The following is a 26,354-nucleotide window of genomic DNA, read 5'->3' as shown; positions in this document are numbered from 1 at the left end:
TCACTGTGGTGGATGTTAAACTGTGTTCATTTTGTGTTCTGTTATTTTATTCTCTGTTATGACTGCAAGGTATTTAATTTTGTTCAAACTAACAAGTTTGAATGGCAATAAAGAATACTTGACTTTACTTTAGAAGGGTCTCTACCCGAAACGTCACCATAACTAAAACTCTGATCTTGTGTTCTTCCGGTTTGCGTGATTTTTCTATTTGCGCAATGTGCTGCGATTTTTCACCCCCTTTACTCACCATTCTCCTGTGCTGCGAGTGCAACAAGTTTCATACCGATCGATGGTATATTGTAAAAGCTATCGCGGTTTAAAAATTGTAAAAAATGCGTATGCGCAGAATGTTGTCAGTCGCCACCATGCAGATTGGTCTCCTCTCCTGTCAGACACCATCGCCACACTGATTGGCCACGTCAGCTGTCAATCGGCTGGAGGTCGGCATGGCGAATGAGTGGCGCTACCGCCCAAGGAGCTGTGGGCATGCAGTACCTGGTAGAGACGTTGGTGCCACAAGCCGAGCCTGGGCCTGGGCTGGAAACAAGGACAAGCCTGGGTCCGGCGTCAGTTCCTCGGGGGCCGCCCGGCCGCCACCATCCTGCAGCACAGCCTCCGCTTCCTGCTCTGCGGGCAGCTCTGGCTCAGCCGCCGGCAACCTTCACCCCGCCCCCAGCACAGTGAGCCCGGCTCCGTCGAGGCCCAGGTCCGCGAATGCTTTGGCCGCCTACAGCCAGGGCCGGGCCGAGTACGAGAATCAGGCCGTGTTCCAGGCCCTGGCGCTGCTCTACGACCTGGGTAGGTCTTGGGGCAGGGAATAGGAGTGAGGGGAGGAAGGTGAGGGAAATGGGGCGAAGGGAGATGGGGGGGGAGGGCCAGCACCAAGACACCGCGGGTCCCGGGACGGGCCCTAAAGCACCGCACCATTACACGGAGTGGGGGGGGAGAGAAGACGGAGGGAGGGAGAGGGGCGAGAGGGATGCGGGAGGGAGGGCGAGAGAGGGATGAGAGATGGGATGGCGAGAGAGAGGGAAGGAGGGAGGGGGTAAAGAGAGGGAGGGAGGGGGAAAGAGAGTGAGGGAGTGGGGTAGAGGGGTGATGGAGTGCAGGCGGGTAGGGAAGGGGTAGAAGGGGTCCGGGGTGATGGGCAAGGTGGGATATGGGGGGGGAGTAGAGGGAGAGGGGGACAGGGACGAGCCGATTTGATGGGAGGGAACGGGTGAGTGGTGGAATATTGCATTGGGGAACGGGTTGCGTTGGGGGACCAGGCCTCCCATGTGCCAGGGAACCAACAGATCCCACTAAGTCTAGTATTCCTCTAAAACCTTTACTCTCCATGTATCTGTCCAAGTGTCTTTTAAATGCTGTTATAGTATCTGCCTCAACTCCTTCCGCTTGCAGCTCGTTCCATACACCCATCGCATTCTGAGTGAAAAAGTTGCCCCTCAGGTTCATGTTAAATCTTGCCCCTCTCACTTGCCCCTCTCTTCTTAAAAGTATGTCCCCTTCTTTTTGATTCCCGTACCCTGGGTAAAAGACTGTGCATTCATCCTACCTATTCTCCCATGATATTCATCAATAAATTATTGAATACAATGATTGAATACAATATCAACAGTGTTATCATTTGACACTAACTTGCCAATAACCTAGGCATTGATATCCAATTTGGATTTTGCCAAGTCCATACTTCTCCATATCTCATTGCAGCCAATGAAACAAAAGGCTAAATTCTCGGGAGCCTCAACAATGATTACATTTTTAAAAAATGTCATTTTAGTTAACTTTGATTTTGCCAGATATGAGAGCTGACGAAGATAAATTAGGAAGTTAAATTAAGAATAACACAAAGTGCTTGAGTAGTTCAGGGGGTCAGGCAGCATCTCTGGAGTGCATGGTTAGGTTGCGACCCGAAATGTCACCTGCCCATGTTCTCCAGCGATACAGAGATACCATCTGACCTGCAGAATTACTCCAGCACTTTATGTCCTTGAGTGTACTAATCAGCATCTGCAGTTCCTTGTTTCTACTCTATAAATTAAGAATAAACCTGAGGGATAACCTCATGTATCAAGTTGCTGCAATAGTAGCACATTATTTCTATTTGTCAGAAGGACGGACACAAGGGGGTAGAAACATGGGATATATTTTTTAATTATCTGAGAGATGCAGCCTGGAAACAGACCCTTCAGCCCATGGAGTCCATGCTGACCAGCAATCACCCATTCACACAAGCTCCATGTTATCCCACTTTTTCATCCACTCGTTACACTTTTGGGGCAATTTTGCAGACAATTAACCTACAAACCCTTAGTCCTTGCTGGTCATTAGTTAGTCCTTGCTGTCTCCTCCCCTTTCTCAGCCCTCCTGCTGTATCCTCCCATCCCCCAGCCTTTGGGCTCCTCCTCCTTTTTCCTTTCTTCTTCCCGCCCTCCCATCCCCCCATCAGTCTGAAGAAGGGTTTTGGCCCGAAACGTTGCCTATTTCCTTCGCTCCATAGATGCTGCTGCACCCGCTGAGTTTCTCCAGCTTTTTTGTGTACCTTCGATTTTCCAGCATCTGCAGTTCCTTCTTAAACCTTCTCACCTCTTTAGGATATGGGAGGAATCCCGAACATTGGGAGGAAACCCACACAGTCACAGGAGGGATGTGCAAACTCCACACACATAACATCTAGGTTCAGGATTGAACCTGGGTCTCTGGCATTGTGAGATAACAGCTCTACCACCTGCACCACTGTACCACAGTGATAACATTAGAAAACATTGTTCATCAGAATAATTTGTTAAAAAACAGTTCATAACTCTCTCAGATACTTGAGAAACTTACATGCAATATTTTATTCATGTATTCAAATACTTACCGATGATAAGCTGTAGAAGGAGACTATTCAGCCCATAGAGTCAGTCAGAGTAATCCCATTCCCCTTCCGGTTTGCAAGCAATCTATTCTATCCTAGACCACATGCACTCGTGGGTAATGTCCAAAAATCAAAGCTCTATCCTTGTTGCATTGTTTTTATTTTAGAATGGGAGTGAGGGGTGGCAAGAAATATTTTTATACCTTCACTTATTCTTCAGATTTATTGTAAAAAATGACCATGCTGTAATATCATGGGTGGAAATCGCTTTTAAAATATGGGGGGGGGCAGGGGGGGTCACAATGAGGCCTAACATCTAGGACAGGGATCGGCAACCTATGGCCCACGGGCCGCATCCGGCCTGTGATTTGAAATCATCCGGCCATCAGGCGTAATTTTGTTCAATTCGTTTTTGCGACCTGGGAACTGCAGCCAGCCCCGGGGCACGCAGGCGACCTGGGCTCTAAAGCCAGACCTGGGGCAAGCGAGCCGACCTGGGCACGCAGGTGACCTGGGAACTACAGGTCCTTTGACCCACCGTGTCTGGGCTAACCAGCAATCACCCCACACTAGCATCTTCCGACATACTTGGGATCATTTACAATTTACCAAAGCACTTAACCCGCAAACTTGCACGTCTTTGGAGTGTGGGGCAGGCAAACCGATCTGTGCACGACAGCCATTTCCGGGGCATGCAGGCAACCTGGATGCTACAGCCAGTCCCGGGGCAGGCGAGCTGACTTGGGACTGGCTGTAGCGCCCAGGTCACAAAATATGGGGGGGGGGGGGGGGGATTGTCCTCCACCTCTCAAAGCATGGCCGTCCCCCCAAGGATTTTACGTATGTTGACTAATGTATGAAGGAAAAAATGCAATAGACTGACTGAATTTTTTGAAATTCTCAGTAATATGTGGAATTTATTTGTGTGTTAGTCGGGGATGTAGTACACAGTATATACTTTCAACCCTTTGTGCTTTGATTTCCTGGAGGTCTCCAGTTGTTGCTTTTGGTGCAGAGATCATGATGGTATTAGGTAAGATAGGCATACAATCATGATGGTATTAGGTAAGATGGATTGCAAGAAGCTTTTCCCCATACCAATTTCCCCGTAGATGAATAAAACAAGACCACTCGAATTTAAGCGATTTAAAGGGAACCCGAGGGACACATTTCACCCATAGAGTGGTGCGTTCCTGGAATACACTTCCTCAGAGAATGATGGAAGCAGAGTAACTGGCTGCGTTTCACACATATCTAGGTGAGCACTTGAATTGCCTAGCCATAAAAGGTTGTTGGTCAAGTGCTGGATCAATATGGATTGGTGATCACTAGTCTGCATGCTGTATAACTCTGTAACTACGACTCTAAGTGAAGTAATGGGCAAAGGTAAAAAAATAGAGAATAACACGATTTTCTTTTCCTCTGTGATCCAGTATCCACCAAAGCCATTCTCAGTTATCAGAATATCATCCTCCAACGTACTCAGGAAATGTTATTGATGTCCCACACAAGGTCCCACCAATACCTTTATCAAGCTTAACAGACAGGCATCTTTTGTTCTTGGTATGTGGGAGAGTTTATCTTTGTTGACAATATCTTGTTTCTCTGATATGGTGCTGGTGGATTTTATTCTTAAATCTTGATTGAGTGTGAAACCATGGAACAGAATTACTTTTTGCAATAACACTCAAACAAGATGATTAACTAAAATAATTTACTCTGGGGCACTTACGTTTAGACAGAAATTGATAATCTGTTATTTGGAATATGCTGCATTGAAAGATAAGATCATTTGTTTTTATTTTTGGCTTACGCACTGCTGTAACGTGAAAACAATATTTTACTTACAGGAGAAGCTGCAGGATCCATTGTAAAGACTTTTTATATGAAGTAGTAATTCAGAAAGCTTCAAAAAATAATGTATGCCTCGTCTTTATATTACAAAATCTTGGAATGCTAGATTGTTTGACAGTAAATGAAAATGCTCTAAGTTCTAGGGAGATAGACTTTTCTGTATTATGTGAGAGCAGAAGCCCAGGATTTACATTTATGTGGAAAGCATGATGTCCCAACTGAAGGTAGACACAAAATGCTGGAATAACTCAGCGGGTGAGGCAACATCTCTGGAGAAAATAATGGGTGACTTTCGGGTCGGACTCACCCGCTGAGTTACTCCAGCATTTTGTGATTTAAACCAGCAAATGCAGTTATTTCTTACATATATCCCAACTGAACCTGTTACCGATAAACAAATTAAAATGTGAAAGTTCAGTTTGAAATGTTTATTAATACAAGGAAACACTAATCAGGTTGTCGGAAATCATTCCTCAATTTGTTGCAATGTTAAGTTCAAATTCAAGAATTGAATCTTTAAGGATGCTCTGATAGGAATGGTGAATGCTGCTTTTATTAAAGTATCCCAAAGCGTGTCGACAGAAAATTGCATAGGAGCTTTCATTCAAGCTATTGATGTGATAAATTAATATGCATAGAAAGATGGGTAGATAATGTCCAAACATGAATTTCCCTTGTGATCAAAACTGACCTCAAAGATGCGCTTGGTCACAACTGTAATCCCCATTAGGCAGTAATATGATTCCTTCGGCGTTGAAAGGATTAGTGACTGTTGAAATACTTGAGCAAATGATTGCAGCATTACCTGTGGAATTCTGTAACAAAACAAATTGATTTATATTATTTCCTTTGGTGACAGTGACTATTTGTGGAACACAGGTCCATATCTAAGCAATGTTTTTCTTCTAATGCAATTAGGCCAACTGCTTCCTAAAGTGATTAATTCCCAATGCCATATATTATGTAAGTGCTTTTATACCTGTAGAAATTGACCAGTGTAGGCATGAATATAAAAATAGCTGGTAAAATGAAGTACATTTACAGGAGTCAAATGGAAAATAAAATAGTAAGATTAAACGAGAATTTACCAGTTTGAAGTTTGATCTGTATTTTATGAGGAGTTACGATGAGGGATTACATGAAGAACCCGCTCAGCGCGCATGCGTGGCATACTTCAAAGCAGCGGTGTGGAATCACAGATAGACACAGTTATTGAAATAAACATAGTAAAGAAAAGGAGACATCAGTTATCAGTTTGACCCATATTATTGAGGGTGGGAGCGGAGGGCACGTAATCCCTCATCGTAACTCCTCATAAAATACAGATCAAACTTCAAACTGGTAAGTTCTCGTTTAATCTTACTATTTTACTTCGGAGTCACGTGAGTGACTACGTGAAGATTTTAAAGCTGTGATTTTCAAACCGTGTAACAGTTATTACTTCACTCACTGCCGAAGTCCTTGAGGGAGGAAGTGTGTTATCGTAATCAACCAATGAATCTGTTTGTAGAAAAACACAAAGGTATTTGTTAACAATAACAACAAGAATTAAACTACTCCCCTGGGCTTAAATTAAATATTTGCAGTCTGTAAAATCTTTTCTGCAAATAAAACAGGTTTTGCCAACGGCTTGTTATATAAAGTTCTGAACGTTGTTTCCCTCAACCATCCTGCTGTAGCCAGGATGTGGTCCATCGGCACGTTCATTCTTTCAGCCGTTGATGTGGGTGCTGCCCTGGTGGAGTGAGAGTTAGCACCTGCTTGAGCCATCTCGAAATGGTTTGGCTCGTCACCCGACCATAAGGCTTTTTATGACTGACCCATAAGGCTTTTTCACTCCCTCGAATATTTTTGGTTGTGTCTATGTAGGACAGTAGGTGGGTCATGGCACATAACCGTGGTTCTGGCAGGTAAGCCTGGAATTCCACGACTGGATTAGGTGTTCCTGGTCTGCTCTGTTTGATCAGTCCCTGGATAATGAAAGAGATCTGGTCTGGAGCTGTGATCATGTTGTCCAGTTGCAATAGGTGTAGTGACTGGACCCTCTGTGCAGATACAAGTGCCATCAACATGAGTGTTTTGAGCGTAGATTGTTCCAGGTTGAGGGATCTGGCTGGTGGCCATCCCCTGAGGTATGTCAGGACCACACTGACATCCTATATATGGGTGTACCTTGGTCTAGGGGGTTAGAGTTGTAAATACCCTTCATTAGTTTGACCATCAGCGGGTGGGACCCCATGGCCTGTTGTCCTGGAGCTTGTTTTAAATAGACAGACAGAGCATTTCTAGCTGTGTTGATGGCACTGTAGCTGAGTCCTTCATCGTGGTGAAGGTTCGCCAGGAATAATGGGAACCATGGCTGTGTAGGCCAGTCGGGTACTATCAAAATACCTGAAGCAGAGTCCATTTGTATTTTGCATAGTACACGGCTGATGAGGCAGAAGGGAGGAAATGCATAGAAGAAGAAATTTCCCCAATCCAGCGTGAACGCATCTACCGCTGCTGCCTCAGGGTCTGGTTCCCAAGCGACATACATAGGTACCTGGTGATTTAGCCTTGATGCAAATAAGTCGATATCTGGCGTGCCATATTGCTTAATAATCCTTTGCAAACACTTTGGGGTTTAACATCCATTCGGTGTTGTCATTAAATTTGCGTGACCTGGTGTCTGCCACTGTATTTAGCTTACCTGGCAGGTAAGTTGCTGATAGCCAAATATGTCTTTCAACCAACCATTGCCAAATTGTGTTGACCAATTTGTTGCATGATATCGATTTTATGCCGCCCATATGGTTAATGTAGGCCACCACCGTAGTATTGTCTATTTGTAACCGTACATGAAAGTGATGCATATTTGCCAAGGGAAGATGGCACTCCTGAGAGGGCGACGTCGCGGAGCTCTCAGAGTCAACCTGCTTTTTTGTCTGTCTCTTGTTATTTTGTGCCATACTACGGTAACAGCATGGTCAGCAAATGGCGTCTATGACCGGGCGACCCTACTACGGCTGAGAGAGTGCAGTCCTTTTGGACATTTAGACCCGAGCACGTTAAACCCTTACCCTGAGCTAATACGCTGCGGCGACTCGATGCTAGGCCGACACCCGGACAACGACAGGCCCAGGCGGAGACGTGGTAGACGGGGAGGGGCTGAGCGGCGACTCCGGCGCTTGGTTAGCAGTGGAAGGTTGGCCCTCCCGGTCATACTGTTTGCTAACATCCAGTCTCTGTTAAATAAGATGGATGATCTCCATGCTCGGATCTCCACGCAGAGGGACTTACAGGACTGCTCCATGCTGTGCTTCTGTGAAACATGGCTGGGGGAAAGGACACCGGACGAGGCGATAACACCAGACGGCTACACGGCCTTCAGGGAGGACCGGAGCGCAGCGGACAGCGGCAAGACCCGCGGCGGAGGAACGGCCGTCCTCGTCAAACAAACCTGGTGTACCGACTGTAAGCTTATTTCTAAATCTTGCTCTGAGAATGTGGAGTATCTAACTGTGAAGCTACGGCCGTTTTATCTACCCAGAGAACTGCAATGTATTATTGTGAGTGTCGTGTATATTCCCCCTTCCGCCAAAGAAGAGGCTGCACTCAGGGAGCTACACGACATGATCAATGAGCATGAAAACAAATATCCTGATGCTGCTTTTATTATTCTGGGAGACTTTAATCATTGCAACCTCAAGAAAAACATACCAAAACTGTATCAGTTTGTGACTTTCCCAACTAGAGGAAATAAGATACTGGACCACTGCTACAGCAATATCAGAAATGCTTTTGTAGCTGAACCAATACCCCACTTCAGCAAGTCTGACCACCTGGCAGTTCAGCTCAAGCCCACCTACATCAAGAGGCTTAAGGCACAGCCAGTCACAGTCAGAACTGTTAATACCTGGACGGACAGTGCACAGGCTAGCCTGCAGGGATGTTTAGAGGCTACAGATTGGAACATCTTTAAGGTGGTCACAGATGACATTCATGAATACACAGAGGCTGTGAGTGACTACATCAGCTGGTACACATCTATGTGTGCCCCTCCCACAACTGTGCGTGTGTTTCCAAACCAGAAACCTTGGTTCAATGGAAACATAAAACAGAAGATCAGGAAAAGGCAGGAAGCTTTTAAGTCAGGAGATCAAAGGGAGTACAAGAAAGCCCGGTATGAGCTACAGAAGTTCATCAGAGCTGCAAAGAGGGCTTATTCCCAAAAACTTGAAAGCTTTTACCTAAGTAACAACACACGCAGTATGTGGCAGGGAATCCAAGCAGTCACAAACTACAAGAAAACAGTACCAACCACAGAACCCCAGGATGTCACCCTCCCAGACAGCCTTAATACCTTCTACACCAGGTTTACATAGAAACATAGAAATTAGGTGCAGGAGTAGGCCATTCGGCCCTTCAAGCCTGCACCGCCATTCACTATGATCATGGCTGATCATCCAACTTAGTATCCCGTACCTGCCTTCTCTCCATACCCCCTGATCCCCTTAGCCACAAGGGCCACATCTAACTCCCTCTTAAATATAGTGACAGACTGAACACAGACACCCCCTCAAAAGCCCCCTGCAACCCCACGGACACTGTCTTTCAGGTGACACCCACACAGGTCCTGAAAGCTCTGAGGCAGGTGAACCCCCACAAGGCTGTGGGACCAGAAAGGCCTGTGCAGAACAACTCACTGGAGTGTATGTAGACATCTTCAATCCGTCTTTAAACCAAGCAGTGGCCCCCCGTATTTTTTAATTTTCCACCATTGTACCAGTTCCAAAAAAAACAAATCCATCCACCCTGAATGACTTCAGGCCAGTGGCACTCACGCCAGTTACCATGAAGTGTCTAGAAAAACTGGTTCTCACACATATCAATCACATGGACCCGGGCACGATCCACCCCCTCCAGTTCGCCTACCGCCCCAACCGCTCAGTGGACGACGTAGTGGCCATTGCTCTACACCACATCCTGCAACACCTGGACAGCAGAGGAACATACATCAGAACGCTGTTCCTGGATTACAGTTCGGCCTTTAACACCATTCGCCCGGGCAGGCTGACTGAGAAGCTGACAGACCTCGGCGTCCCGACTCCCACCTGTAACTGGATCTTGGATTTCCTGACTGAAAGACCACAGGTGGTGAGGATGGGAAGGAGGGTGTCTGCAGAGCTCACCGTCAGCACAGGATCACCACAAGGCTGCTGTCTCAGTCCCAAACTTTTCACCCTGTACACACACTGGAGTGTATGTAGACATCTTCAATCTGTCTTTAAACCAAGCAGTGGTCCCCCGTATTTTTAAATTTTCCACCATTGTACCAGTTCCAAAAAAAACAGGTTGTATGTGCAGTATCTCCAAAAAGACTGTGTCTCCACCCAGGAAAATACCATCATTATTAAGTATGCGGATGATACCACCATCCTGGGCCTCATCAAGGGAGGGGACGAGTCGGGCTACAGGAGTCTGGTGAACGACATTCTTGCCTATGGTGAGGTGAACGATCTAAGCCTCAACACGGACAAGAGAAATAATAATGGACTTCAGGAAAAATACACCCCCCCTGCAGCCCCTCATCATCAAGGGGACTGTGGTGGAGAGGGCTGACAGTTACAGATACCTGGGATTACAAGTAACATCAACTGGACTTTGAACACTGTTGCTACAGTGAAAAAAGCCCAGCAGAGACTGTACTTCATCAGGCTGCTCAGAAAAGCTGGTCTGCACTGTCGCCCTCTCACCCAGGTCTACAAAGGACTGATAGAGAGCATGTCACCACAGGCATCACGGTGTGGTATGGAAACACCACACAGACAGAGAGGAAGGCTCTGCAAAGAGTCATAAAGACGGCAGAGAGGATTATCAGAATGGAACTCCCTTCCATGGATACAATCTATACACAGCGCTGTCAAAAAAGAGCAGAGAGAATCATCAGAGACACACTACATCCAGCTCACTCCCTGCTTAAACACAAAAACTGCACATACAACCTCAGGCACAGACGAGCGGACAGCATCGTCACAAACAGAACACGCTTTTTTAAGAGCTTCTTCCCTGCCACAGTGAGACTATTGGCCAAAACAAAATGAACTGATGTCCTGACCCACCTCATAGCACATCATATTATATTATATTATATTGTCTCCCGGGCCTGTGCAATTTACAATGCAATCGACACTTTTTTATAGGGTTTGTGTAATTTACAATGCTCTCACTTTCCCCCTTATATAGGGTTTTAGGCATGTTCTTTCTTTTTTAGTTCTAGAGAAGTATATGTTTTTATAGATTAGGTGTCTTCTGTGTGTCTTTTTAACTTGACTTGACTTGACTCTCTGAACAACCGCACAAGAGTTCCTATGTGTGTAAGCACAAATGGCAAATAAAGTTTTTGACCTTGACCTTTTGATATGCTTTTAAACCATAAAAGGCACCCAACATCTCTAGATAGTTAATGCCCAGTGTAAGTAGTAATGATGACTCTAGGTTAGTCCATCTACCACCTGTGCTGGATATGGAGTTAGTCGCTCCCCAGCCTTGAGCACTGGCATCTGTTTGGATTAATAAAGTAGGGTTAATGATGATGATAGGGTTGAAACTATGCCAAAAGATTTCTGCCCACCACTGTAGTTCTGATATTGCTTCAGTGGGTAATTTCATGATACGATCATAATGACCTGCATGTCGTTTTTGTGCCTGTACCTTTGCTCTTTATAAATTTTGATAGTGCAAAGGTCCAAATTGTGTAGCCGGAAATGCTGCTACCATTTCCCCAATTACTCTTGCTACTTGTCGAATAGTTGGTCGCTCGTTGACCATTAAATTGTTGCATGATTATGCCAATTCAGTTGTTTTGTCTTTTGGCAAAGTTACAGACATGTGGACTGAATTAATTGTGAAGCCCAAGTAGTCCATGGTTGTGGATGGCTTCAACTTAGATTTATCTTCAACATGGATTTGTGCCTGGAAGGTCATGTTTGACTAATCTTCTTGAATTTTTTGAAGAGGTTACTAGGGAAATTGACGAGGGTAACGCAGTGGATGTTGTCTATATGGACTTTAGTAAGGCCTTTGACAAGGTTCCTCATGGAAGGTTGGTTAAGAAGGTTCAACTGTTGGGTATAAATGCAGGAATAGCAAGATGGATTCAACAGTGGCTGAATGGGAGAAGCCAGAGGGTAATGGTGGATGGCTGTTTATCGGGTTGGAGGCAGGTGACTAGTGGGGTGCCTCAGGGAATCTGTGTTGGGTCCTTTGTTGTTTGTCATGTACATCAATGATCTGGATGAAGGTGTGGTAAATTGGAATAGTAAGTATGCAGACGATACCAAGATAGGGGGTGTTGTGGATAATGAAGAGGATTTCCAAAGTCTACAGAGTGATTTAGGCCATTTGGTAAAATGGGGGTAAATGGGCTGAAAGATGGCAGATGGAGTTTAATGCTCATAAATGTGAGGTGCTACACCTTGGCAGGACAAATCAAAATAGGACGTACATGGTAAATGGTAGGGAATTGAAGAATTGAACAGAGGGATCTGGGTATAACCGTGCATAGTTCCTTGAAGGTTGAATCTCATATAGATAGGGTGGTAAAGAAAGCTTTTGGTATGCTAGCCTTTATAAATCAGAGCATTGAGTATAGAAGCTGGGATGTAATGTTAAAATTGTACAAGGCATTGGTGAGACCAAATCTGGAGTATGGTGTACAATTTTGGTCGCCCAATTATAGGAAGGATGTCAACAAAATAGAGAGAGTACAGAGCAGATTTACTAGAATGTTGCCTGGGTTTCAACAACTAAGTTACAGAGATAGGTTGAATAAGTTAGGTCTTTATTCTCTGGAGCGCAGAAGGTTAAGGGGGGACTTGATAGAGGTCTTTAAAATGATGAGAGGGATAGACAGAGTTGATGTGGACAAGCTTTTCCCTTTGAGAATAGGGAAGATTCAAACAAGAGGACATGACTTCAGAATTAAGGGACAGGTGAATAATCTTGGGCTGATGTTAATACATTGGGTAACGCTTTAAACTGCCATAGTTGCCCCATCCAGGTAAATTTCAGGTATCTGCAATGATCCTTGTCAATGGGTACTGAATAGTAAGCATCTTTGAGGTCAATGCTTACCATGAAGTATCCTTTGGAAATTAGTTGTTTGGCAGTAACAAGCATTTCCATTTTGAAATGTACATACTTAACAAACATATTTAGTGAAGTTAAGTCAAGGATGATGCGACATCCACCATCTCTTTTGGTTTTTGTGAATATATTTGATACAAATTCGAAGGGTTCATGTTTTGTTTTTTCGATGATACCCTTTGTGATTAGTCTCACCAGTTCAGCTTGTCCCTCTCGTTTTTTATTTAACTGAGAGGGAAAAGACCCTCTGGGGTGAATGTTGAACTGGTGGCAATTTTTCTAGTATAAATTGTATTTTGTATACACTAATGCTATTGAGTATATACTTGTCACTCGTGATAGACTCCCATGCTCCCCCCTGTTAGTATTGAGCCCCTACTTTCTATATGCTGGTAGGAACCAGACCCACCTACCTCCATGGTTATGGGTGTTTCTTCTGTCTCTTCCCAGACCAGCGAGTCTTGCGCGTTGTCTGACGTGGCGGTGATGTTGGGGGGTGGCGCATTTTCCATGGGGTCCGCTCTGGGCCTTGGTCTAAAAAAGACTTCCGGTGATAAATGCGGACCCCGAGCTTTCACCAGTCCCATATGGTAGACGTCGACTGTGGACGCGATGGGGTGCTGCCGCTTGGGTATTGTTGTTTTGGGTTTGCTCGTCCCGGGGCCTGCCCTCATGAGACCGAAAGTTTTAGAGGCCTCTTCCATATCTTTTACTTTTTTCGTGAGGTCTTTGCCAAAGAGCAGTGTGTCTAGCTCAGTGGCTGGGGTTTTGCACAACCCCGTGAATTTTGGATTTAGGGCAGGTCTTATGATTTCTTTACGGAGGTTATTTATCTCGAACTGCGTGTTTGTACAACAGTGCAAGAGTGTCTTGTTGGTTTGTGGTCATCTCCGTATTGTCCGCAGAACGAGCAATGATGTGATGGCTGACGTCAGGAGCCTGACGATCCGCTGCAGTATCAGCTCCTGGTTCCGAATATTTGTCCCGACGTGCCCCTAAATTTGGCTGTTGACAGCCGGCACTTTGAGGGACTCACAATTTTCTGGAGCTGTGTACATTTTTACGGTCTCATTAACCTCTTGTAGGGGCCTGTTGGATAGGTGGTTGATGCTGGCCGCTAGTTTAGGCTCTAATGGCCTTCCTGCATGTGGGGCTGCCACGTAGCGGTCCACCACACCCAGCAGCTCTTCCTGGTCCTGCACCCCTGGCATACTCCCGACTTCTTCAGCCAGCGTCCCTTCTTCCTGACCAGCCCAGTCCTGATCACCAAAGCTACCCTCGGGTAAGGAGGAAGCGATGGGCAGTGCACAAAGGCTCTGTGGAGGGAGTGCCTGAACTCCCCCTGCGAGAGCGCCCCTCACGCAGCGCGTCTCGCTGGAGCACCTGCTCCAGGAGCCGCTCTATGCGGCTCAGGCGGCTCTCTCTCCCCCGTGCGGGTGGAGAGACGTCCCCGTCCGACAAGTCAGAAGCCACCAGCCGGATGCTTTTTTGGGTGGCTTTACATCCAGCCCGCTCCTCAGGCGCTAGCGGGACTGGGCTCGGCACGGTGTCGGGGATGGCGGAGCGCCCGGTAAGCAGTCTGTTGCTGTTGTTGTTGCTGTTGCTGCCCCCGACAGATGGAACACTCCTCGAGCGGGGGACAGGTGTGTTCAAGAGCCTTTTTGTTCTCTGCCTGTAAAACAAAGCAGAAGGCTCTCCTGTGAAAGAAACCCGACCTCAGGGTACCTACCTGATGATCTGTCTTTCAATCTGTAGCGGGAGCGCCTGACTCCCGATGCGGCCGCTGTTGCACTGCTGAACGCAAAAATGCCGCACATGCGCGCTGAGCGGGTTCTTCACATACTCGCTCACGTGACTCCGAAGTAAAATCAGTGCTATGGCTGCAGTTTCATTCATTTTGCATTGGATTGTACATTTCTGTTGAGTGGATTGAGCGAAAGTAATCAGTAGTTTATGGAGAAGAGAAGACGCTGTTGTATTTTACAGCCATCAGCATTTGTGAGATGTTTATTATCTGAGAACTACAAGGCTTACACTGTGGGGTAGGAGAAAAGGACTCTCAACACGAGTCGTTGCCATAGCAGTAAAATTTCACGACTTTTGCAATATCTCATATATTAAAAGCACTTGTTATTTCTTTTCATATTTCTTTAAAATTATAACTTTAAAATTAATTACCAATGAGTAGAAACTATACGTCATTGTCCCGAGGCAGATCTTTTTGCGCTGAGCTTGCTTGTCGATGACATTCTGCTGTATTTTAATAATCAACATTTAACTTTTTACGCAAAAAGCTGGAGAAAAGAAATAGGTGACGTTTCTGGTCGTGACCCTTCTCCAGACTCTCAAACATCACCTATTCCCTTTTTCCCCAAAGATGATGGCTGACCCGCTGAGTTACTCCAGCTATTTGTGTCAATCTTCGGTATAAACCAGCTTCTGCAGTTCCTTCCTACACATTGAAGTTTTTACATTGTGTCCCTGCCCCCTATCACTGTTAGCTAAGTGCCTCAAAACGGATGTAAATCGGATGAGTGTTTAGTCCGTAACATTTTGCATTCTGCGCATCATATTCACCACCCATCTGCAATCTTCACTGCTTCCTCAGGGCCATGGTCAATAAAGGCAGCATAGATAATTTGCAGACATCTATCACACTGAGTTGCACTCACCACTCACCACATTCCCACTCTCCCCACCACCAGTTGAACTCAGCCTCCACACTGTTCCATCGAAGCGCTATCGAATTGATGAAAATAATTTCAACTTGCAATTGGCATCTTGCAGACATCTTAATATAGCAGTGATTGCAACAAAGAAATGGTGGACAAATTGATTAAGATTTTTGCGTCAGTCTTTTCAGCAGAAGACACCAACAACATGCCAGATTTTCATGAGTCAAGAGGCAGAATTTAGTGAATATACTCATACTAAGGAGAAGGTTCTTGGGACACCTCCTGGTATGAAGGTGGATAAATCACCTGGACCAAATGGATGACACCCCAGGGTCCTGAAAGAGGTAGCGTTAGAGGTTGTGGTGACACTAGTAATGATCTTTTAAAAGTCAGTAGAGTCAGTAGTGGTCCCAGACGACTGGCAAATTGCAAATGTTAGCCAATTGTCCAAGAAGGGAGCTAAGCGAAAGAGAGGAAACTTTGGGCAATTTAGCCTGATTTCAATGGCTGATAAGATTTTAGAGTTATAGAGTTATAGTGATACAGTGTGGAAACAGGCCCTTCGGCCCAACTTGCCCACACCAGCCAACATGCCGAATAATGAAAAGCTTCTATAGAGTGGATGTGGAAAGTCTAGGACTAGAGGGCACAGCCTCAAGAGTAAAAAGACATACCTTTAGAAAGGAGATGAGGATCAATTTCTTTAGCAATAAAGGTTTCAGAGGTTTCAGAGGTCTTTCAATGTCACATGTACCAATTAAAGTACAGTGATATGCGAATTGCCGTACGAATATGTAGAATTCATTGTCACAGATGGATGGTGAGGCCAAATCTTTTGGCATTTTTAAAGCAGAGATTGATAGGTTCTTGATTAAAAAGAGTGTCATGGGTTACAAGGCGGAGGCAGGAGAGTAGGAATGAGAAGGAATAATAGATCAGTCATGATGAAATGATGAAATCGTCTCGATGGGCCAGATGGCCTAATTCTGCTCCTATAACTTATGAACTTATGAACAATTTCAGATAATTAATCACATAACCAATTAATACTTGCTTGACACCCATATTTTATTTTTTATCTTGTCCCATTACCATTCCAGTTTTCTCCTAGCATTATTATTCTTTTCATTAGAGTCATCGAGTACGGAAGCAGCCCTTTGGCCTAACTTGTCCATGCCAACCAAAATGTCCCATCAAAGCTAGTCCCATTTGCCTATGTTTGGACCATATCCCTCAAAGCCTTTTCTATCCATGTACCTGTCCAAATGCCTTTTAAATGCTGTTATTGTACTTGTCTCATCTACATCCTTTGCAAGCTAGTTCCATTGTCCCACAACTCTCTGTATGAAACAGATGCCCCTCATGTTCATATTAAATCCATCCCATCTCACCTAAAACCACTGCACTTCAGTTGTTGATTCTTCTACCCTGGGAATAAGACTCTGTGGATTCACCTTTCTGTCTTCGGTTTCCTCCATTGTCAGAGTGAGGCTAAACGCAAATTGGAGGAACAGCATCTCATATTTCGCTTGGGCAGCTTACAGCCCAGTGGTATGAATATTGGTTTTGCTCACTTCAGGTAGTCCCAGCATTCCCTCTCTCTCTATCCCTCCCCCACCCAACTCGCACTAACTACTCATTCTCACCCTACAAACCAAAGATCCTATAGCAAGCAAGATAGTCCACTCGACGAAAAAGACGTAGTACGGGCATGGGCAGATTCATGGGTAATTTTAGCCCACAATAATTTCACCTGTTTCTGTCTTCAAGGGACCTACATTTGTCTTGACTAATCTTTTTCTCTTAATATACCTAAGGAAGCTTTTACTATCCTTCTTTATATTCTTGGCCAGATTACCCTCGTACTTTTCACCCCTTTTTTTTCCTTCTGTTGACCTTTGAAAGTTTCCTAATCCTCTGGCTTCCCGCTACGCTTTCCTATATTATACATCTTTTCTTTTATTTTTATTCCATCCCTACCTTCCCTTGTCAACCATGGTTGCCTCTTACTCCCCTCAGAATCTTTCTTCCTCTTTGGAATGAAATGATCCTGTATTTTCTGGATTATGCCCAGAAATTCCTACCATTGCTGTTCTACCGTCATTCCTGCTAGGATCCTTTTCCAGTCGACCTTGGCTAGCTCCTCTCTCATCTCTTCATAGTCCCCTTTGTTCAACTGCAACACTGACACTTGTGAATTAACCTTCTCTCTCTCAAATTGCAGATTTAAACTTATCAATTTATGGTTACTACCTCCTAGCGGTTCCTTTACCTTGAGTTTCCTTATTAAATCTGGTTCATTAGACAACACTAAATCCAGAGGTACACAAAAATGCTGGAGAAACTCAGCGGGTGCAGCGGCATCTATGGAGCGAAGGAAATAGGCAATGTTTCGGGCCGAAACCCTTCTTCAGACTGATGGGGGGTGGCGGGGAGAAGAAAGGAAAAAGGAGGAGGAGACAGCCCGAGGGCTGAGGAAGGGGAGGAGACAGCAAGGGCTAACAAAATTGGGGGAATTCAATGTTCATGCATGCTTAGCTGCTGCACCCGCTGAGTTTCGTCTGCATCCTGCAGGCATAAACATTGAATTCTCCCAATTTTGTTAGCCCTTGCTGTATCCTCCGTTCCTCAGCCCTCGGGCTGTCTCCTCACATCCCTCAGCCCTCGGGCTCCTCCTCCTTTTTCCTTTCTTCTCCCCGCCACCCCCCATCTTGGGACTCCATTCAAGGACCCAAGCAGTCTTTCCAGGTGCGGCAGAGGTTCACGTGCACCTCCTCTAACCTCATCTATTGAATCCGCTGGTCTAGATGTCAGCTGCTCTACATCGGTGAGACCAAATGTAGGCTTGGCAATCGATTCGCTGAACATCTCCGCTCAGTTCGCAATGACCAATCTGATCTCCCGGTGGCTCAGCACTTCAATTCCCCCTCCTATTCCGAATCCGATCTTTCTGTCCTGGGCCTCCTCCATGGCCAGAGTGAGGACCACCGTAAATTGGAGGAGCAGCACTTCATATTTCGCTTGGGAAGTTTGCACCCCAGCGGTATGAACATTGACTTCTCTAATTTCAGGTAGTCCCTACTTTCTCCTCCCCTTCTCAGCTCTCCCTCAGCCCACTGGCTCCGCCTCTTCATTTCACCTTCCCGCCCCCCCACCCCTCACATCAGTCTGAAGAAGGGTTTCGGCCCGAAACATTGCCTATTTCCTTCGCTCCATAGATGCTGCTGCACCCGCTGAGTTTCTCCAGCATTTTTGTTTACCTTCGATTTTCCAGCATCTGCAGTTCCTTCTTAAACACTAAATCCAGAGTTGCCTTCTCTCTGGTAGGCTCAGTACAAGTATTAAGAATCCATCTCAGAGGCACTCTCCAAACTTCCATGTTTAAGAAGGAACTGCAGATGCTGGAAAATCGAAGGTAAACAAAAATGCTGGAGAAACTCAGCGGGTGAGGCAGCATCTATGGAGCGAAGGAAATAGGCAACGTTTTGGGTCGAAACCCTTCTTCAGACTGATGTGAGGGTGGGGGAGGGGGGGGGGGGGGAAGAAGAAAGGAAGAGGTGGAGCCAGTGGGCTGAGGGAGATCTGAGAAGGGGAGGAGAAAGTAGGGACTACCTGAAATTAGAGAAGTCAATGTTCATACCACTGGGGTGCAAACTGCTCAAGCGAAATATGAGGTGCAGCTCCTCCAATTTACGGTGGTCCTCACTCTGACCATGGAGGCCCAGGACAGAAAGGTCGGATTACGAGCCGTCACATATAACAAATAATCCTCCGACATTTTCGCTACCTCCAACGTGATCCCACCACTTGCCACGTCATCTCATCTCCTCCCCTGTCTGCTTTCCGCAGAGACTGCTCCCTCCAGAACTCCCTGGTCAATTCGTCCCTTCCCACGTGAACCACCTCCGGGCACTTTCCCTTGCAGCCGCAGGAAATGCTACATTTGTCACTTTACCTCCCCCCTTGACTCCATTCAAGGACCCAAGCATTCTTTCCAGGTGCGGTAGAGGTTCACATGCACCTCCTCTAACCTCATCTATTGAATCCGCTGCTCTAGATGTCAGCTGCTCTACATCGGTGAGACCAAGCGTAGGCTTGGCAATCGCTTCGCTGAACATCTCCGCTCAGTTCGCAATAACCAACCTGATCTCCCGGTGGCTCAGCACTTCAACTCTCCCTCCTACTCCGAATCCGACCTTTCTGTCCTGGGCCTCCTCCATGGCCAGAGTGAGGACCACCGTAAATTGGAGAAGCAGCACTTCATATTTCGCTTGGGCAGTTTGCACCCCAGCGGTATGAACAAAGACTTCTCTAATTTCAGGTAGTCCCTACTTTCTCCTCCCCTTCTCAGCTCTCCCTCAGCCCACTGGCTCCGCCTCTTCATTTCACCTTCCCGCACCCCCCACCCTCACATCGGTCTGAAGAAGGGTTTCGACCCGAAACGTTGCCTATTTCCTTCGCTCCATAGACGCTGCCTCACCCGCTGAGTTTCTCCAGCATTTTGGTCTACCTACAAACTCCCTTATTGGGGTCCAGAACCATCTGATTTTCCCAGTCGACCTACATTTTCATCATCAAATCATCAAAGACTTTATTGTCATTCAAAAATACACCAACTAATTCAAGTCTGAACAAATTTTGTTGCATCTGGCTCACCGTGCAACATAAAATAACAAAGGGATAAAATAGATAAAAAGATAAAATAGATAAAAAGATAAAATCGATAATAGTGGCGGCACATTATATGGAATTCAAGAGTCTGATGACTCGGGGGAAGAAGCTGTTGCAAAACCTGGCCGTTCTGCTCCTTATACTGCGATACCTTTTGCCCGATGGCAGCAGAGTGAACAGTCCATGATGGAGATGTGTGGGGTCTTTTATAATGCTGTTGGCCTTGGACAATCAACGTTTGCACGCAATGTCCCGGATTGAAGGAAGAGAAGTCCCGATGATTATTTCAGCCGTCCTCACCACTCTCTGCACGGACTTCCAGTTGGAGGCTTTGCAGTCCCCAAACCAGACAGAAATGCAGCTGGTCAAAATGCTCTCTATGGTGCCCCTGTAGAAAGTGGTGAGGACGGGATGGGGGAAGTGAGCTCTTCTCATCCGGCGCAGAAAGTGCAAACGCTACTGCGCTCTCTTAACTAGTGATGCGATGTTTTGTGACCAGGTCAGACTGGTTGTGATCTGCACCCCCAGGAACTTAGTGCTACTGACCAACTCCACATCGATGTCATTAATGTGTAGTGGTGTGTGACTGTGCCGGTTTTTCCTGAAGTCAACGATGACCTCCTTTGTTTTGTCAACATTCAGGATCAGATTGTTCGTGTTGCACCAGTCCACCAGTCGTTTCACCTCCTCCCTGTAAGCCAGTTCATTGTCGTCCCGGATAAGGCCCACCAGTGTTGTGTCATCTGCGTACTATCATCAGGGTAAACAGCAGTGGACTCAGGATGCAGCCCTGAGGGGAACCGGTGCTCAGAGAGATGATGTTGGATGTTGTTTCAAACCTGCACTGACAGTCTTGTCAGTGAAGAAGTCCAGTAGCCAGTTACACAACGGGTTGCTGAGGCCCAATTAACCCAATTTGCTTACCAAATGCTGAGGGATGATTGTATTGAATGCTGAACTGAAGTCCGCGAACAGCATTCGCACATGTGTGTTGTTCTCCACTAGATGTGCCAGGCTCAGGTGGAGTACGGAGGATATGGCATCCTCTGTGGAGCGGTTTGGCCTGTAAGCAAACTGGGACCGGTCAAGTGTGGAGGGAAGTCTGGAGATAATATGGTCCCTGACCAGCCTCTCGAAGCACTTCATCATTATGGGAGTGAGTGCTGTTGAAATCTCCCATAACCACAGTGGTATTACCTTTGTTACATGCCAATTTTAACATCTGCTGCAACTTGCACCCTATATCCAGGACACTGTTTGGGGGCCAGTAGATAACTCCCAATAGTGTCCTCTTACCTTTAAATTTTCTCAATTTTATCCACAGTGACTCCACATCGTCAGTCCCTATGTCACCCCTCGCAAGGGACCGAATTTCATCCCTCACCAACAGAGCTACCGCACCTCCTCTGCCCACCTGCCTGTACTTTCTATAGGACGTATAACCCTGAATATTCAGTCCCCAGTCCAGATCCTCCTGCAGCCACGTCTCTGTAATCCCCACAATGTCATAACTACCAATCTCTAACTGAGCCTCAAGCTCATCCACTTTACTTTTTATACTTTGTGCATTCATATATAATACTTTTAATCCATTACTCACCTCACCTTTCACATAGATTCCTATTTCACTTGGCCATACTCTCCTATCCCTTCATGAGCTTTCTGCCCCGTTAATTCTGGTGTCTTTATTAACTTTTTCCTATACTCTCTTTCCCTTTAACTCCATCCTTATATTTCCAATTTGTCCCCTCCCCCCCACTATTTAGTTTAAACCCACCCGTGTCACAGTGGCAAACCTGCCTGTCAGAAAGTTGGTCCCCCGCCTGTGAAGGTGCAACCCATCCCTTTTGTACAATTCACTCTTACCCCAAAACAGATCCCAGTGGTCTAAGAATCTAAATACCTGCCCCCTTCACTGGCTCCCCAGCCACACATTCAGATCCCCTATATCTCTGTTCCTGCCCTCACCAAAACGAGGAACAGGAAGCAAACTGGAGATAACCACCCTAGAGGTCCTGCTTTTCAGCCTTCTTCCGACCTCTCTAAAGTCACCCTGCAGCATCTCTTTCCTCTTCTTCAAGGCATCATTTGCGCCAACATGCACTACCACTTCCGGCTGCTCACCTTCACCCTGGAGATTCTCTGCAAACAGTCCGTGATGCCCTGGATCTGCAGTTCCTTCTTACACAATTCACCATGTCTGTCCCTTATGATTTTGTAAACATCTATAACATCACCCTTCAGCCTCCAGTGCTCCAAAGAATAAATTCCTAGCCTGCCCAACCTCTCCCTTAGCTCAGGCCCTCATGTTCTGGCAACATTCTTGGAAATCTTCTTTTCCCTTTTTCCAACTTAATGGTGTCTTTTCGAAAGCAGGTTGACCACAAAGAAACACAATAACCCATGTGCAACCTTCGTCTTTTTACAATTATAACGTAACATCCCAACTTCTATACTGAATGCCTGACTAAAGAAGGCCAACTGGTGCCTAATAACCTATAACGTCACGTTGAACTATATTCTTATGGTCCTGGTCAGTTTAGATGCAGAAAAAGCCTTTGATAGTGTTAGTTGGGTATTCTTATATGAAGTACTGGGGAGGTTATACTGAGGTTTCAATGAGGATGCAATTCGGTGTATTAAAACAATATATCAGGACCCTACAGCTAGGATTAAGGTAAATGGAAACATATCAAAAAGGATCCAGTTAGAGAGGGGCACAAGGCAAGGATGCTGTCTTTCTCCTACTCTCTTTGTTTTGTATATCGAACCCTTAGCACAAGCAATAAGGCAGAGAGAAGACCTGCAGGGGGTCAAAATAGGGGGGAAAGAACATATAATTGGTCTTTTCGCTGATGATATCATTATTTTTCTTGAACGACCAGATATATGTTTCCCAAATCTAATGAACCTATTTGAAACATATGGATACTACTCAGGGTATAAATTGAATATAACAAAAACACAAATTCTTTCATTCAATTATTCTCCATCCCAACAAATCAGAGATGCATATAATCTGAAATGGAACTCTAAAACGATACAGTATCTTGGTGTAACTATAACCAAAACACTTTCCAACTTGTTTGAAACTAATGATAACAAAATTGAAGAAAATATCAAAAAGGATGTTGAAAGGTGGTCGACCCTTCCTCTAGACTTCAGTGCCAGAATACAAACGGTAAAAATGAATATCCTACCTAAACTACTATATTTATTCCAATCTCTCCCAATTAATGTTCCCCGAGATAAATTCATAGCCTGGGATAAAATGATCTCTAGATTCATTTGGAATAGCAAAAAACCAAGAATAAAATTAACAACACTTCAACTGCCGAAAAGCAAGGGTGGAATGGCTTTATCAAATCTGAAGAAATACTTTTATGCAGCTCAACTCAGACCTCTGGCTTGTTGGTGTAGACCTGATTATGAATCTCGATGGAAAGAAATGGAAAGGGAGATACAGGGTTACCAGACCCAGATTTTGGTGGGAGACAAATATCTGAGAGGGGCTTTGAGACATGCTATGATCCAATAGTAGCATTTACGTTAGAAATATGGAATGTTATAGTGGAAAAATACAAATTAAAAAGAGGGGTTCACGCATTGAAGTGGTTCGCATATGATTCAAAGTTTAAGCCAGGGGTGTATGATTCAAAATTCAAACAATGGGCACAAAAAGGCATAACGGCAATGTATACAGTTTCAGAAAATGGCGAGTTTATGAGCTTCCAAGATTTAAGGTCAAAGTATGGTCTCGAAAACAAAGATATTTTTAGATACTTGCAATTAAGAGACTACTTTATAAAAGAGATAAGGCCAGAACTAGATGAAACTTCGAATAATGTGATCAAGGTGATTGTGGATGCATACAAACAGAAGGGGTCTCGGGTCATCTCTGCTTTCTACCAAGCTCTGGTGGGAAGTGAGGGAGAATCAACGCTCTACATAAAAACAAAATGGGAAGCAGAATTAAAGATTCAAATAACAGAAGAAGAATGGTATCAAATGTGTGAAACACAATGTTCATCCACAAGCTCACTAGTATGGAGAGAATTTTGCTGGAAGAATCTATCTCGCTTTTTTATAACACCCAAAATAAAAAGCAGACAACTTGCTGTCCAACAACACTGTTGGAGGCTGTGTGGGAGTACGGAGGCAGACCACTCGCATATTTTCTGGAACTGTGTAAAGATAAGGCCATACTGGGAAAATGTTAATGCAGCTGTAAATAATATCTTGGGTTATAAAATCCCAAATACCTGCCCTGTGATGTATCTGGGGCGTATTAAAGATAGTGTAAAAATAGAAGATACATATTTGATTAAAGTTTTGCTTGCAGCAAGTAAGAAGACCATTACCAGGCAGTGGCTTAATGAAAAAAGTCCAAAACAGGAACAGTGGTTAGAAATTGTGCGAGACATCTTTAATATGGAGAAATTGACATATTCCTTGAGAGTCAAGGAGAATTCATTTGTGAAGATCTGGGGAAAATGGACTGTTCATTTGAGCTATGACACCAATTAATAAATGCCGAGCTAGATATGGGAAGATTGCGTTATATAGAACTAGATGGTATGTTTGTATGAATGTTGAATTATCTCCAGATAACTAATCAATGTAATGGTTTTTCTTTTTTTTAATTTGGTAAGTGAACCACCCAGTCTTATTCCAATTTTTTTCCCCCATCTACTTATTTTTTTATTTTGATTGCTGTTTTTCTTACTTTGTTTTATTTATGGTGATGGTGTTGCACTGTTTTGAAAATATCTCTTAAAATTCAATAAAAATTTAAGTGAAGAACTATAGTCTCAGCCAGGGTTCTGTAAAGGGCCTGTCCCACTTACGTGTCCTTGGCACGCAAATTACGCGACCTCGTGGTCGCGTTGAGGCGCACTGGCATCGTATATAGCCGCGCGGGGCCGGTCCCACTGAGCAGCGCGGAGGAGTATGTAGTTGTGTATGACATCGCGCGGGGCTCCAAAATTTTAGTGAACTACGACTTTTGTAGTAAACAAAATCTTTGCGTGCCAACGGCCTGTCGCGTAACTGACGGCCAAAGTGGGACAGGCCCAAGACCCTGGCGCGATGCAACGTCTCACCTTCAACAGCAGCAGAAGCAGGCAAACGATCGCCAAGCTCGGCCTGGGGCTCACGGCCGTTGTGGTCCGGATTCGCCCCCACTTCTACTCCCAGAACGGGGCAAAGAAAATTGAAGATAGACACAAAATGCAGGAGTAACTCAGCGGGTCCGGCAGCATCTCTGGAGAGAAGCAATGGGTGAAGTTTTGGGTCAAGACCCTTCTTTTCAGACTGAAGAAGAGTCTCAACACGAAACGTCATCCATTCCTTCTCTCCAGAGTTGATGCCGGTCCCGCTGAGTTACTCCAGCTTTGTGTCCATCTTCAAATGACGTCAAGCACTCCAGAAGGCTGTGCGTACGCATGTAATCGCGCCCGACCTTCGCGGAACCGTCGCGGCTCAACGCGATCACGAAGTCGTGTAATTTCCATGCCAAGGTCATGTAAGTTGGACAGGCCCTTAATGCTGTAAAGTCCCAGTCCCACGTACCTATACATTCCATGAGCTCATGCGCCTTACCTGGCAGGCCTCTAGAATGGTTAAAAATGCAATTGTCTTTCCTCGCTCTCTGCCATGCTCCTGCCTATCCTGTCTACTGAACTTGTTGTCATTGACTGCTGTACTGAATTCCAACCTTCCAATTGTTTCACCACTTTGGATTCCATCATCATGCCAATCCAGTTTAAACCCTCCCTCGTGGCACTAGTTAACCTGCCCACCAGGATATTGGTCATCGTTCAGTTCAGGTGCAACACATCCCTCTTGTACAAGTCGGGTCTGCTCCAGAAGAGAACCTAATGGTCCAAAAATTTGAATCCCCCCCCCCCCATGCACCAACTACTTGGCCATGCTTTCATCTCTCCTGTCCTCCTATTTCTATTCTCACGGCTACATGGTACTGGAAGTAACCCAGAGGTTATTACCCTTGAAATCCTGGTTTTTAATCTTTGTCTGTCTTTACTTTGCAAGACCTCATCCCATTCCTAGCAATGTTATTTATGCCAATGTGCACAACGACTTCTGGCTGCTTACATTCCCCCTTATAAATTTTCTTGCGGTCTCTTCGAGACATCATTGGTCCTGGC

At 45.3% G+C, this 26,354-nt stretch overlaps 1 protein-coding gene across 5 annotated transcripts in view; it reads left to right on the top strand.

Moving 5' to 3' along the window:
* The window catches only part of tpk1 (thiamin pyrophosphokinase 1), a 349,575-nt gene that overhangs the window by 148,186 nt on the left and 175,035 nt on the right, over positions 1-26,354 (top strand). The window lies entirely within an intron of this gene.

The sequence above is a fragment of the Leucoraja erinacea genome, chromosome 2, assembly GCF_028641065.1.
Source record: "Leucoraja erinacea ecotype New England chromosome 2, Leri_hhj_1, whole genome shotgun sequence".
In the NCBI taxonomy this organism is placed as follows: Eukaryota; Metazoa; Chordata; class Chondrichthyes; order Rajiformes; family Rajidae; genus Leucoraja; species Leucoraja erinaceus.
This window is presented reverse-complemented; position numbering and strand designations above follow the sequence as displayed.